This window comes from Amphibalanus amphitrite, unplaced genomic scaffold (genome assembly GCF_019059575.1).
Source record: "Amphibalanus amphitrite isolate SeventyFive unplaced genomic scaffold, NRLGWU_Aamphi_draft 000116F_arrow, whole genome shotgun sequence".
Taxonomy (NCBI): domain Eukaryota; kingdom Metazoa; phylum Arthropoda; class Thecostraca; order Balanomorpha; family Balanidae; genus Amphibalanus; species Amphibalanus amphitrite.
Window position 1 is genome coordinate 631,036 of NW_024881611.1, and position 11,975 is coordinate 643,010.

An 11,975-nucleotide genomic window follows, 5' to 3' on the forward strand; every position below is an offset into this window, starting at 1 on the left:
AGCACAGACGAGATCTTGTCGAAATTGCCATGCTTTGCAGAGTGCATACTGGCCTACCTGAACCTGACCTTACCCAACATATGAGCCTGACTGTCCTTAGCACTGGGAGCTCATTGAGACCAGGCCCTCTGTTTCCGAGTGGTTTTTACGTATTTAGGGATGAGTGAATGGTTTGATATGTTTACTGAGTGCTGTGATTTGAGTGCATTTTAACTCGTTTTCCCCTTTTAACTCAGACGCGACACTCAGAATAGCCATTTTAATATGGAGAGTGTTTTAATTGTCAATACAATACAATACAATACAGGCCCCACAGGCCTAGTGGCCTCCTGAAACCTGATTTCCATATGGGGTGAGCTATTTAAGAATGGTGATCGGATATCGAACCCGAGACAAGACAGCAATGAGCAGTGGGCGGTTCATGCAACCATAATCATGTTTCCTTACCACAAGTATCAAAGCAAAAACAAAAATAGCTACCTATCGAATTCAAATTTCACTGGAACCTCACCTGCATGGATCTTAAGTGAAAGGTACATCTTGATACATCTGCACTAAAGATACATCTTGATCCACTCATCTCAATCTTGTTTTTCTGCATCCAGGGCATGCAACACTTCTGGTCAAGGCCGTATATCAATAAAGGATATCGCTTCTGGTATTTTTGGCACAACTTACTCGACTGCTGAGCTCAAATGCAAATTGCAATCACGGTCATAAAATACTGAATCAAGGCCATATTACTGAATATTGAATCGCAATGTATATTCAGTCGATGTACCCCTCGTTCGATGTCTCTCAGACGACGAAGATTGTACGTCGTCCGGCCAATCCTCTTCTAGGTCAACGGGGGCTCGGCTGCAATTATGGAATGTGATTGGCCAAACGGCGTAGAATCTTTGTCGTCCGAAAGACATCGAACAAGAGTAATGTCGCTACTGCGCCATTGTTGCATCGAATTCGCCCCATAGAAGCACTCCCATAGGGCCCTGGGTAAACTCTTGTACACAATCAGCTGACGGCATGCCTCCCGCGTCCCCTGGCTTGAAGCTTCGGCTCCGTGTTACCTTAGTATTCAATGACCGTGGCATTAGCCCCTTAGAATCCGAAAACTGCAAGTTTGAAATTCGATATCTCCGAATTAAAGCATTTTTCGATGTTGTGAGTGCCCAAACCGGTATTTTCAGGCCATGGCCACCAATTTGGCTATCTCAACTCAAATCTAATGTTAAGGTGGGAGGGTCCCTTTAAACTGTCTGTTACGAATTTTTGGATTGCTATTTTTTTTATAATTCTTTCGAGACTTTTTTCAATTTTATCTCTTATTTCTCAAACTTGTATATGCATGTTTTCAGCATCTGGAAAATGAGCATCACCACGGGATCAATCGGTTTTAAGACAGACACCTTACATAACGGACATGATAACGAGTAAAAGAATCATTAGAAAAACAATAGTGATGGAAAACATTACCTGAGCATGACCGTATGTACCTACTGTGCACTCAACATAATGGTCTGTTCGTTTATTGCAGAGAGTTGCCTCATTCAATGAACAATAAACTCGAATGTTTGAAATGCTTATCCAGCTATGAGGCAACTCCACTGAAGTTTTGCTATCTGATCGAGCCGACAAGCCTGCAACTACAGCTATGACCACTCCTGCTCAACCTACGCCCTCTGCAATCCAGTTGCAGTGCCCCTGGCCCAACTGTGGGTTCCAGACTCCGGCGCTTGACGGGTCAGTGGGCATTCAGCTGCTGCAGATGCATCAGACAGCGTCGCACCCACCAACCGCTGCTGCCGCCCCTGAGAAGGCCAAGTTACCAACACTGGAGGTCTCGCCAGATGGTGTTGTAACAGACACGGCGCTGGGGGTCTTCAGGCAGCAGCTCACGACCTACAAGCGAAGGGCCGGCATATCTGGCGATGACCCAGACACTGTCTTGCAAGCGCTGCCTTCGCCTGCGTACAGCCTGTTGTACGCCCGATTTGGTGCTGGACTCACATCCTTGAGCGAGCACCAACTCCTGACTCATATCGCAGACCTCATGGTGCGACCTGAGAACCGGCTATCCCACATCCTCAAGCTCCAGCGGATGAAGCAAGATCCCGGTCAGCCCGTGGCGCAATTCGCGGCGAGGCTGCGTGAGGTGGCGCGACAGTGTCACTTGGTCGTACAGTGCCGTTGTGACCGGGCAGTAAGCTTCGAGGAGGAAATGGTGCTATTCCAGTTCTTGTCGGGCCTGTGCGACACCGAGGTGCAATCAGAGTTGCTGACTCAAACTCCGCTTACACTTGCGGCGGCCGAGCAGTATGCAGTGACGAAGGAAACCGCCAAACGGAGCCAGCAAGCTATCCAGAGTGAAGAACTGGGTCGGATTCGCTCCTCGTATCAAAAATTGAAACTTTCTGGACTCCGCACCAACGCACCGCCACAGCCAAGCGGCCAGGCATCCCACACAGTCTGTCGCAACTGTGGGGAGGCTGCCCACGACCACCGTCGCCAGTGTAAGGCAGTCAACCACATCTGCACCTGTGGTCGTCGTGGCCATCTGCCAGCTGTTTGCCGTAGCCAACACCGGCCTCGTCAGCCCGCTCGTAGAGAAACAGCAGATGAGATTGACGCCACTCTCCTAGAGCTGAGCTCCCGGTTTATCCTGGAACCGAGCAGCAGCTCCATCGCCGACGCTGGCCCAGCATCAAACCGTCTGCCGGTGCAGGTCCAAGTCGACGTGGCCAGCCTCCCATGCACCGACCGGGCCCGTGACAGTGTCGCGGTCCCGCCACCAGTTACGTGCGTGGCAGTGGCTGACACGGGTGCCACAGTGACCTGCTGCGGCCCGGATACCCTCAGCGCCCTAGGTGTGCGGCGGTCGTCCTTGCTGCCGTCACGTATCACGCTCTCGACCGCCAACCGGGCCCGACTTACGATCTGGGGAACCCTCCCTGCCACCATCCAAGTGAGTAACGGGGGCCGGTCGGCGTCTACGCTGGAGGCTGTGTATGCGGCGGAGGAACTGACTGGACTGTACCTCTCTGCCCGTGCACTCCAGGCGCTGGGCTCCATTTCCTCCGAGTTCCCCTACCCACCTTCGGGTAAACCAGGAGCTGTCTCCGCGCTCGACACCGAGCCGGCTGCTTCGGCTCCGTCTGCACCTGACCTGGCACCATGCGGATGCCCTCGCCGCGCTCCGACACCCGAGCCGCCACCTCTGCCAGATAACCCCACCGATGCTGACATCCCTGCCCTGAAGCAGCTGCTGCTCGACCATTACGCGTCATCCACGTTTAACACTTGCTGCCACCAGCCCCTCCCCCTCATGCACGGCCCACCCCTCGAGTTCGCCGTGAAGCCTGGCGCGACCCCTCACGCCGTGTACACACCAGCTGTCGTTCCCCTACACTGGGAAGACAGGGTGCGTCGGGACCTTGACAGGGACGTCGCCATGGGGGTACTGGAAAAAGTAGACGTCAACGAGCCAGTCACGTGGTGCTCACGAATGGTAGTGACCCGCAAGCACAACGGCGAGCCCCGCCGAACCATCAACTTCCAGGCCCTCAACGAGGCCAGCATCCGTCAGACGCATCCCACAATGCCCCCTTTCCAAAAAGCCATGGCCGTGCCCGCGGATCAGTGGAAAACCACTACAGATGCCTTCAACGGCTACCACTCCGTCGCCATTCGCGAATCGGACCGCCACCTCACGACCTTTCTGACACCATGGGGCAGGTACCGCTACAAAACCGTCCCTCAAGGGTACAAGGTCTCCGGAGATGCCTACACTCACCGATTCGATCGGGTCACACTGAATGTGAAGTCTTGTGACAGGGTCATCGACGACTCCATCCTGTACCAGCCCACGATTCGATGCATGTTCCAACATGCGGCGGAGTATCTGACGCTCTGTGGCCGAAACGGCATCCTCCAGAACCGCGACAAGTTCGTGTTCTGTGAAAAGACCGTGGACTGGGCCGGCTTTCGTCTGGGCCCTGACGGCGTCCGACCGTTGCCGTCCCACACGGAGGCTATTCGGTCGTTTCCGACGCCGACCTCGGTGACCGACCTTCGATCATTCATGGCTCTGGTCAATCAAGTGTCGGCTTTCTATGCCACCCAGCCTAAACTCCTCCCCTTCCGCGCCCTCCTTAAGAAGGACTGTCCTTGGTACTGGGACGAGACTCTGGACCAGCTGTTCCGAAACACCAGGGAGGTCATCGCTCGGGAGGTGGAGAAGGGAATCCAGTCGTTTGACCGCGCCAAGCCCACGTGCATCCTCACGGACTGGTGTAAAACAGGACTCGGGTACGTCCTCCTTCAAAAACACTGTACCTGCACCGAACTCAAGCCGACCTGCTGCCCCGCTGGGTGGCGTGTGTGTGGCGTCGGGTCTCGGTTCACCTCTAGCGCCGAGAGTCGCTATTCCCCAACAGAGGGCGAGGCATTGAGCGTCACCAATGCCCTCGAAAAAACTAAATACTTTACACTCGGCTGTGACCAACTGGTGGTGGGAACCGACCACAAACCTCTCCTGGGTATCTTCGGCGACCGTTCCCTGGACGGCATAGACAATCCTAGGCTGAGACGCCTAAAAGAGAAAAGCTTCGGCTGGTCCTTCTCTCTGGTCCACGTCCCGGGTCGCCTCCATGGAGGCCCCGACGCTCTCTCGAGGTATGGTGTGAGGGAACAGCGCGAGGGGTCCGATGACAGCTTTGTCGAGTCACAGATCGACGAGCTGTTTGTGGTCGATGAGGGCTACTCTTTCCATCACCTATTCTCTCTAATGGCACGCCCGCAGGATCCAGGTGATGAAGACGACTCCGACATTCTGTGCTCGGTGTCGCCAGCACTGCAACCGATCGACTGGCCCACCCTGTCTCGGGCGTCGGAACAAGACCCCATCATCCGCCAGGCAGTTCAAATGGCGAACACGTCATTCCCTGCGTGTCCGGATGGTTTCCCTCATCCACTCCGCGCTCTTTGGCGCATCCGGCACGACCTCAGCACGTCGGGGCCCGTCCTTCTCTTCCACGGCCGACCTGTCATCCCCGAGGCTCTCAGGTCCCGTGTCCTAGACACCCTCCATGCCGCGCACCAGGGAGTGACTGGCATGAGGCTACGCGCGGAACGCTCCGTGTTTTGGCCCCACATGTCCCAGGACATTGAAGCGGTCCGGCAACGCTGCGCGGCTTGCAACAGACATGCGCCATCACAGGCCGACATGCCGCCTATCCCACCAGCCACGCCGGAATATCCATTCCAACACGTGGCTGCCGATTACTTCACGTACATGGGGAACACATACGGGGTCGTTGTTGACCGATTCAGCAATTGGTTTCAGATCTGGCGCGGCATCAGCCTAAAAGACGTCCTCCTGGAACTCTGCCGCGGTCTGGGGGTCCCCGAAACACTCACAAGTGATGGTGGGCCTCAGTTCATGGCCCAAGAGGTAAAGGATTTCCTCGTTCAGCACGGGATCCACCACCGCCTCACATCGGTCGCTTTTCCTCACGCGAACTGCCGTGCTGAGGTCGCTGTGAAAACGGCCAAACGCCTCATACGGGACAACGTCACTGCTGATGGGTCCCTCGACTCTGTGAAACTCACTCGCGCACTCTTGCAGCACCGCAACACCCCTGACAGAGACACCGGCTTGTCCCCAGCTGAGCTAGTCCTCGGGAGACAGTTGCGGGACTTCCTCCCAGGGCTACCGCTGCAGCCCCCCCTACGTAACCACAAGGATCTCAGCCAGACGTGGCAAGATGTCGCATGCTGGAGGGAGAAAGCACTAGCCAAGCGCACCTCTCGTGACCATGAGCGTCTGCAAGCACACACTAAGGACCTGCCTCCACTAAAAGCTGGCCAGCATGTGCTGGTTCAAAATCAGTCGGGCAACCACCCTCGAAACTGGGACCGCCGTGGAGTGGTGGTGGCCGCATTGCCGTTTCGGCAATACCAGATCATGCTCGACGGATCACGACGGATGACCCTACGCAATCGGAAGTTCTTGCGCTCGTTTGTACCCCTCGCGCACACGACACTTACTGTCCCTCTTCCCGCGCCCAGGCCCCACCCCGCCGATCACGGTCTGCACCACCCACAGCTGCGACCTGGCACTGCTCAGTCTTCGCTGACTGGCACACCACCGTCCCAGACCGACGGGGCTGAGTCACTTCCGCCCCCCGCGCAGGGCCCCAGTCCAGAGCCAGATCCTGCAAACGCCGCCTCATCGCCCTCGGCGACCCCTCCAGCTGTGGCCCTTGAATCAGGGACGCACTCCCCTGACCGACAGCCTACCAGAGGTGGGCATCGCTACCGAAATTTGGAAACCGCTACCGCTACCTTCCGCAACCTAAGGTACCCAAAGCGCAATCGCAACTCCGAAACTATTTTGCAGATCGTAAAACCGCAACTCGCAACTCCGCAACTCCGCAACTCCGCTACCAACCTCTATTAGGTTCCTATGTTTTATCAGTTTTAGTCTTGAAGTGCAGTGTTATGTCTGACAGGTAGTACCTTTGGTTGACCTCTGTTGGTGACCTGACTGTTGGTGACCTCTGATGACGTCACGTGACCTATAATGCTCTATGCGCAAGTCATTGCGACACCAGTCGACGTAAATGACCTGCCAGTGCTACTCTTTGCATGTTTTAATTGTTTGGGATCATTTTGCCGCAAATCCGGACGAGTTGTATTTTCTCCTATTGACTTATAATGGAGAGGTCACACAGTTGACCTTACCTTAAGTCACAAATATTAAAAAAAAATATGAGACAATACACTTTGTACCTATATCTTGTTACCCTTGTCACATGCAGACAGTCTCAAAGTGATATCGGTCAATAGGTGTATCTATATTGCTATATTGCCCTGTATTGCTAGGGCGGGTGTTTAATTTTTTTCGGATATTGGGTCCCTTGACTTGACCTGGTGACCTGACCTGAGGTGACCTGGGTCTGACATGTTGATACAATGAGTGGAAAGGATGTGTTAATAGCAGTGTCGAAAACAGCCGCGCTGCCGCCGCCTTTTTTATATATTTGCGGAAAACCTTACGGAGGGGTGTCCAAACACCCCCCCCCCCCGCCCCCGGCCCCGTGCTGGTGACCATAAAATTTGACTTAACCCTCGCTGTGTGCGGTGTTTTACAGCGTCTAACGTGTGCGTCGGTTGGACCCCCTCCCCCCCCTGCCGTTCGGCCCCTGATCGAGCTAGAGCTTCGCGGGAAAAAAACGAGCGTGTTGCCCGTGACGAGAGGAAGCCGATGATACCCAATTTTAAGGTCATCATAGGTCATTGGTTGACCTTCCAGGCCAGGTCAATGACCCAAAAGTCGGGAAAATCGGACCTGCTAGAACTTCGTAAAGTGAAGCTTTTATGCTTTTTTGGGGGGCGCTGATAACAAATTTCATGTTGGTTTTGATCAAAGATGACGCCTTCATGCATTTGGGCCTGGTCGGGTCAGGTCAGGTCAGGTCAACCAGTAGGCGTCCTACCGCCTATCCAGTGTCAACCACCACTGAAAGCCTCGTAACATGTTACTAAGGCACTAAAACTACTTCGTAAATGTTCAAACGGTCATTAAATTCGAAATCAGCTTCAAAAACTAGCCTGGAAACACGTGCAGTGTGCAGTGGAGTGCAAAGAGTACAGTGGCGCCCCCACCAGCGGTGGCGGCCCCGGTAGCGGTTGCGCTTTAGAATTTTTCGCTTCCGCAACTCGCAACTCCGCAACTTTTTTGGGCTCGGTAGCCGATCCGTAACTCCGCTACCAAGAGGGTAGTCCGCAAGTTGCGGAGTTGCGGAGTTGCGGACTTAAGTTGCGCAATGCCCAGCTCTGCAGCCTACTGCTATACCGGTGTGTCTCCCGAATCACTGTCACCCGTGCTCGCGTTCCCTAACCACCCCTCGCTCAGACCGGGAGCTGCCACCGTCCTCTCGGGGTCGCCGACGGTTCGCACGTGATGTTCTCGATCTGTAGTATCTCTGCGCCACCTATGTGCTGCTTACCGACTACTAGCGCCCAGTGATGCACAACATGTACCCGACAAGCGCCCGGTGTGCGCACTCGTGTGTTCGTCGTCACTGCGTGTGTTTTACGAGTCATGTGCGCACTCGTGTGTTCGTCGTAACTGCGTGTGCTTTACGAGTCATCCAGTGTTTCTTTCACATGCGTTCCAGACCTTCCTGTAATGCGGATTATGCCATGTCTCTTTTGAATCCATGACCGGTTTCCACCGGCGGTATATTGCAAACAGTGAACATGATGAGGTGCAAGTTCATATACAGGTGGCGCTACTGGCGGGCAGGGAATAGGAACAGGGACAGTCACAGTTAATAAATTAGTAAAGTAGACATGTTATTTGTTAGAGGTTAGGGAGATGCCAGTAGCGTCAAATAGGCCATCAACCATGAGTGCAAGATAAATCAAACTCCGCACCGGAACCGCATAGTCGGGCGTGACACCGGCAGTAGGCATGTCGCCATGCTAGCGAGCGCAGCTAGTCATTGGTCACGGAGTAGAGCATCCGGAAACCATCAATATATCATATACTGACGCATATGATCATATGATGATCATATGAACACATGATGACGCCTGCATCAGCATATCGTAAGTGGCGACCGACCACATCCCAGCCGCATCACAGAGATAACGCACCGTTTTATGACACTAACGGTCGAACACGGGCACACGCGTGGGCTTAAGTTCATTTATCAGCCGTCAGGTGGCAGCACACGGATTCAGGCGTCAGCAATCGTACCAGCCGCAACGAGTGCGGGAGGCCGGCGCCGCGTGGGTGACTAGTATAGGTATGTCACGGAAAGTGCATACATGCCAACCACAACACACCGAGAGCAGCCACAGTCGGAGTACCGGATCCAGTTCACGTCGCCTCTCGATGGCGACTGACGCACAGAGGGCCAGATGTGACCTGCGTCGTTCGCACCGCCGTCACTCCTCTCCAGCACGTCGAGACTGCAACACTCTCCAACTCAGCCACGCAGAGCCCCGGCGAAGACTTCAGATCGGTGAGTAACCGCACGCCCGCCGCCACCACCCGGCCAAGCAGTATGTACCCGCCGGGGCAGCCGGTCACCGCCCGCGGCACGTGCGGCGGTCCGGCATGTCGATACACAAAAAGTTAGGGCAGTATCACTGCCGGAGATCCAGTTCACGCCGGACATGGCCGTGGGTTGCTCAATCAGGTCTTCCTGGAAGTTGCAGTAGGAGCGACACAGTCCGGCCCCGGCCCGCGGCCAACAGCAGACGAGGGGTCACTGCTGGACACATCACAGTCCGGTCCTGGCCCGCGGCCAACAGCAGACGAGGTGTCCCTCCTGGATGTCTCACAGGCGCAGCCACGGCCAGAGGGCTACGATCCCTGGCGTCCATCCAGACAGTTAGGCTTCACCGGCCCAGAGCACCCAATCATCAGTGAAGTCCCCCGTGTCCTGGGGAGGTAAGCGAGGTGAGTAAGATGAGGTATAGGAAGCTGGTAAAGAGTGGGTAGAGAGAGGGGCCGGAAAGGGAAGTGAGCACGGTGAGAAGGCAAGGCCCGTAAGGCAGAGCCTGTGGTCGGCGCCCTATAGCCCATCAGAGATATCGACCGCTATGTATACACCAGTGAATATATCAGCTTCCAAATGACTGGCGTTTAGGGGTGGGGTTTAAAAGAAAATTGCGTGGAAGAAAGGGGAGCAGACAAAAGGCCACAGCATATTGGAAAAAGAAGATGTACAATAGTTTACCAAGACATACATCAGCACAGGACAGTACAAGACACACACGGCACAGGACAGTATACAGTAATCACTCATCCAAATTCTGGTGACTGACAGTAAACGAAATAAAAGATTTAGTAACATAAAAATGAGGTACTAAAAATGTAAGTATTAACGAGGAAGTAAGAACAAATATAAATAAAATATATCCAAACTAAAGATCAAAGACGGACACAGATGAGGGTAGGAGTGACTTGGGAATAGGATCAGGGATGTCAGAGGTAGCAGAGTCCCGCCAGCGCACACACGGGGAGGACATCAACACGAGAGAAGAGCTACCTGCAAATGTGTCACATGCACAGGAGCCAACCCCTCAAGGTTCAGTAACTATCAATAAATATTTTCCTCGCTACCTTTTTGAAAAATGACTTGGATCTAGGAACATCCTCTAAGTTGGGCAAATTACTAGCTATAATTTCGTTCCAGACAGCAGGTGCCTGAACATATAGTGAATATTTTCTATAGTTTGTAGGGGCAAAGGGAACTTGAAAATGTTGAGGAGATCGAACGGACCGTAGGTCGTTCTGTGGACAAGCCGTGAAGTAATCGGCTATGGCCGAAGGGAGGGTACCCGTCATGAAGGAGTGCATTATATTAATGAGCGAAAATTTAACTAGGTCATGAAATTTCAGTATACTATATTTTTTGAAAAGAGGATTGGTGTGGTCTCGGTGGTGAGCGTGATCAATAATTCGGACAATTCTCTTTTGAAGGATTACTAATTTAGAAGTATTGGAGGGGTATGTGCTACCCCCTGGCCAAATTTGCAGGCAATAGTTAAGGAATGGGAGGATAAGGGCATTATAGAGCAAGAGAAGATAATTCGAGTCGAGCATGAATTGAGAGCGTCCTATAAGTCCGATGTTTCTCGCGATAGTGTTTTCGACGTGCTTAATATGGCTACTCCATTTAAGATTCTCATCAATAGTAACGCCTAGATATTTGAAAGAGTGACTGCGGGCAAGAAGGCTGCCACCAATGCTTATGTTAATATCCGACACACGGTGCTGAATAGAAAATAATTGATAAGTAGACTTTTTAACGTTCAATGTCAGCCTGTTGCTGTTAAGCCAAGAAGCTACGTTAGGGAGGCTATTATTTATAGCTACTTGAAGTTGATCAACGGAAGGGGCAGAAAAGAGAAGGGCGGTATCGTCAGCGTACAAAAGAAAATGAGGCACGTTAGAACTGAGGTGTATATCGTTAATGTAGAGAAGAAAGAGGAGGGGGCCCAAAATGGAGCCTTGGGGCACACCGAGCGTGATAGGTTTGGAGGAGGTGGAAGTAAATGAGTTGTACTTTAGTACTTGAGAGCGACCAGTTAGGTACGAATGAAAAAAGTCGAGCGACTTGTTCCGTATACCATAGAAGTTCAGTTTCTGAAGTAAAATTTTGGGGTTGACAGTATCAAAGGCTTTAGAAAGGTCCAAATAGACTGCCGCACATACTTGCCTCCTCCTTAATTCATTTGTAATGTGTTCGTAAAGAACGGAGATAGGCATGAAAGTACTATGATTTTTGCGAAAGCCGAATTGATTTTGATGAAGAATTCCTTCCACTGCTAAATAAGAAGACAATTGAGAATATACGATTTTTTCCAGAATCTTAGAAAGGATCGGCAGTAAGGCGATGGGTCGATAGTTGTTAAACAAAAATTTGTTCCAGTGCTGCCAGATGGAGAAGGCTGTAATCCTCCAGATCAGTTACAAAAATCCTCCAGATTCCTCCAAATCCCATTGGCGGATCCAGATAGGCGGTCTTGGACGCTGCGGGAGGGCATATCTCCGAAAAGGTTTCTCCAAATTCTAAAAACTCATCGGATTTCGATTCCTTTCGCACTGCTGTGTAGTTTAAAAGATGCTTTTTTATAATAAAAGTTGTTTAGTTTTCGTTTTATCCTTGAAAAAAAACGAAAATTTTCTTCGATTTTGGACGCTGCAGGAGGGGGGGGGGGGAATTTGCGCCAAATGTCCCCCTTTGATCCGCCAGTAGTTCGGTACCTTCAAAAACATATGGTACAATCGTACACGAAATAGGAACAAATAGTCACCATGATATTCGTGGATATAGCTACAGACTGAGACATTCCAGTCTCACGGTGATAAAGGGCAGTGATATATCCTAACGGGTAGGGTGAAGCTGGGCAGGAAAATGTCTTTTGAGTCTTGAACGCGTTGTATTTTTCCATGA

At 52.4% G+C, this 11,975-nt stretch overlaps 1 long non-coding RNA gene across 1 annotated transcript; it reads right to left on the reverse strand.

Moving 5' to 3' along the window:
* Positions 1 to 8,212: 8,212 nt before the first annotated feature.
* On the reverse strand, positions 8,213 to 11,440 carry LOC122381227. Its single transcript, XR_006256494.1, has 2 exons — positions 11,234 to 11,440; positions 8,213 to 9,455 (listed from the first exon to the last, which is right to left on the reverse strand). It is a non-coding gene; the product is annotated as an uncharacterized LOC122381227 (long non-coding RNA).
* Positions 11,441 to 11,975: the final 535 nt, after the last annotated feature.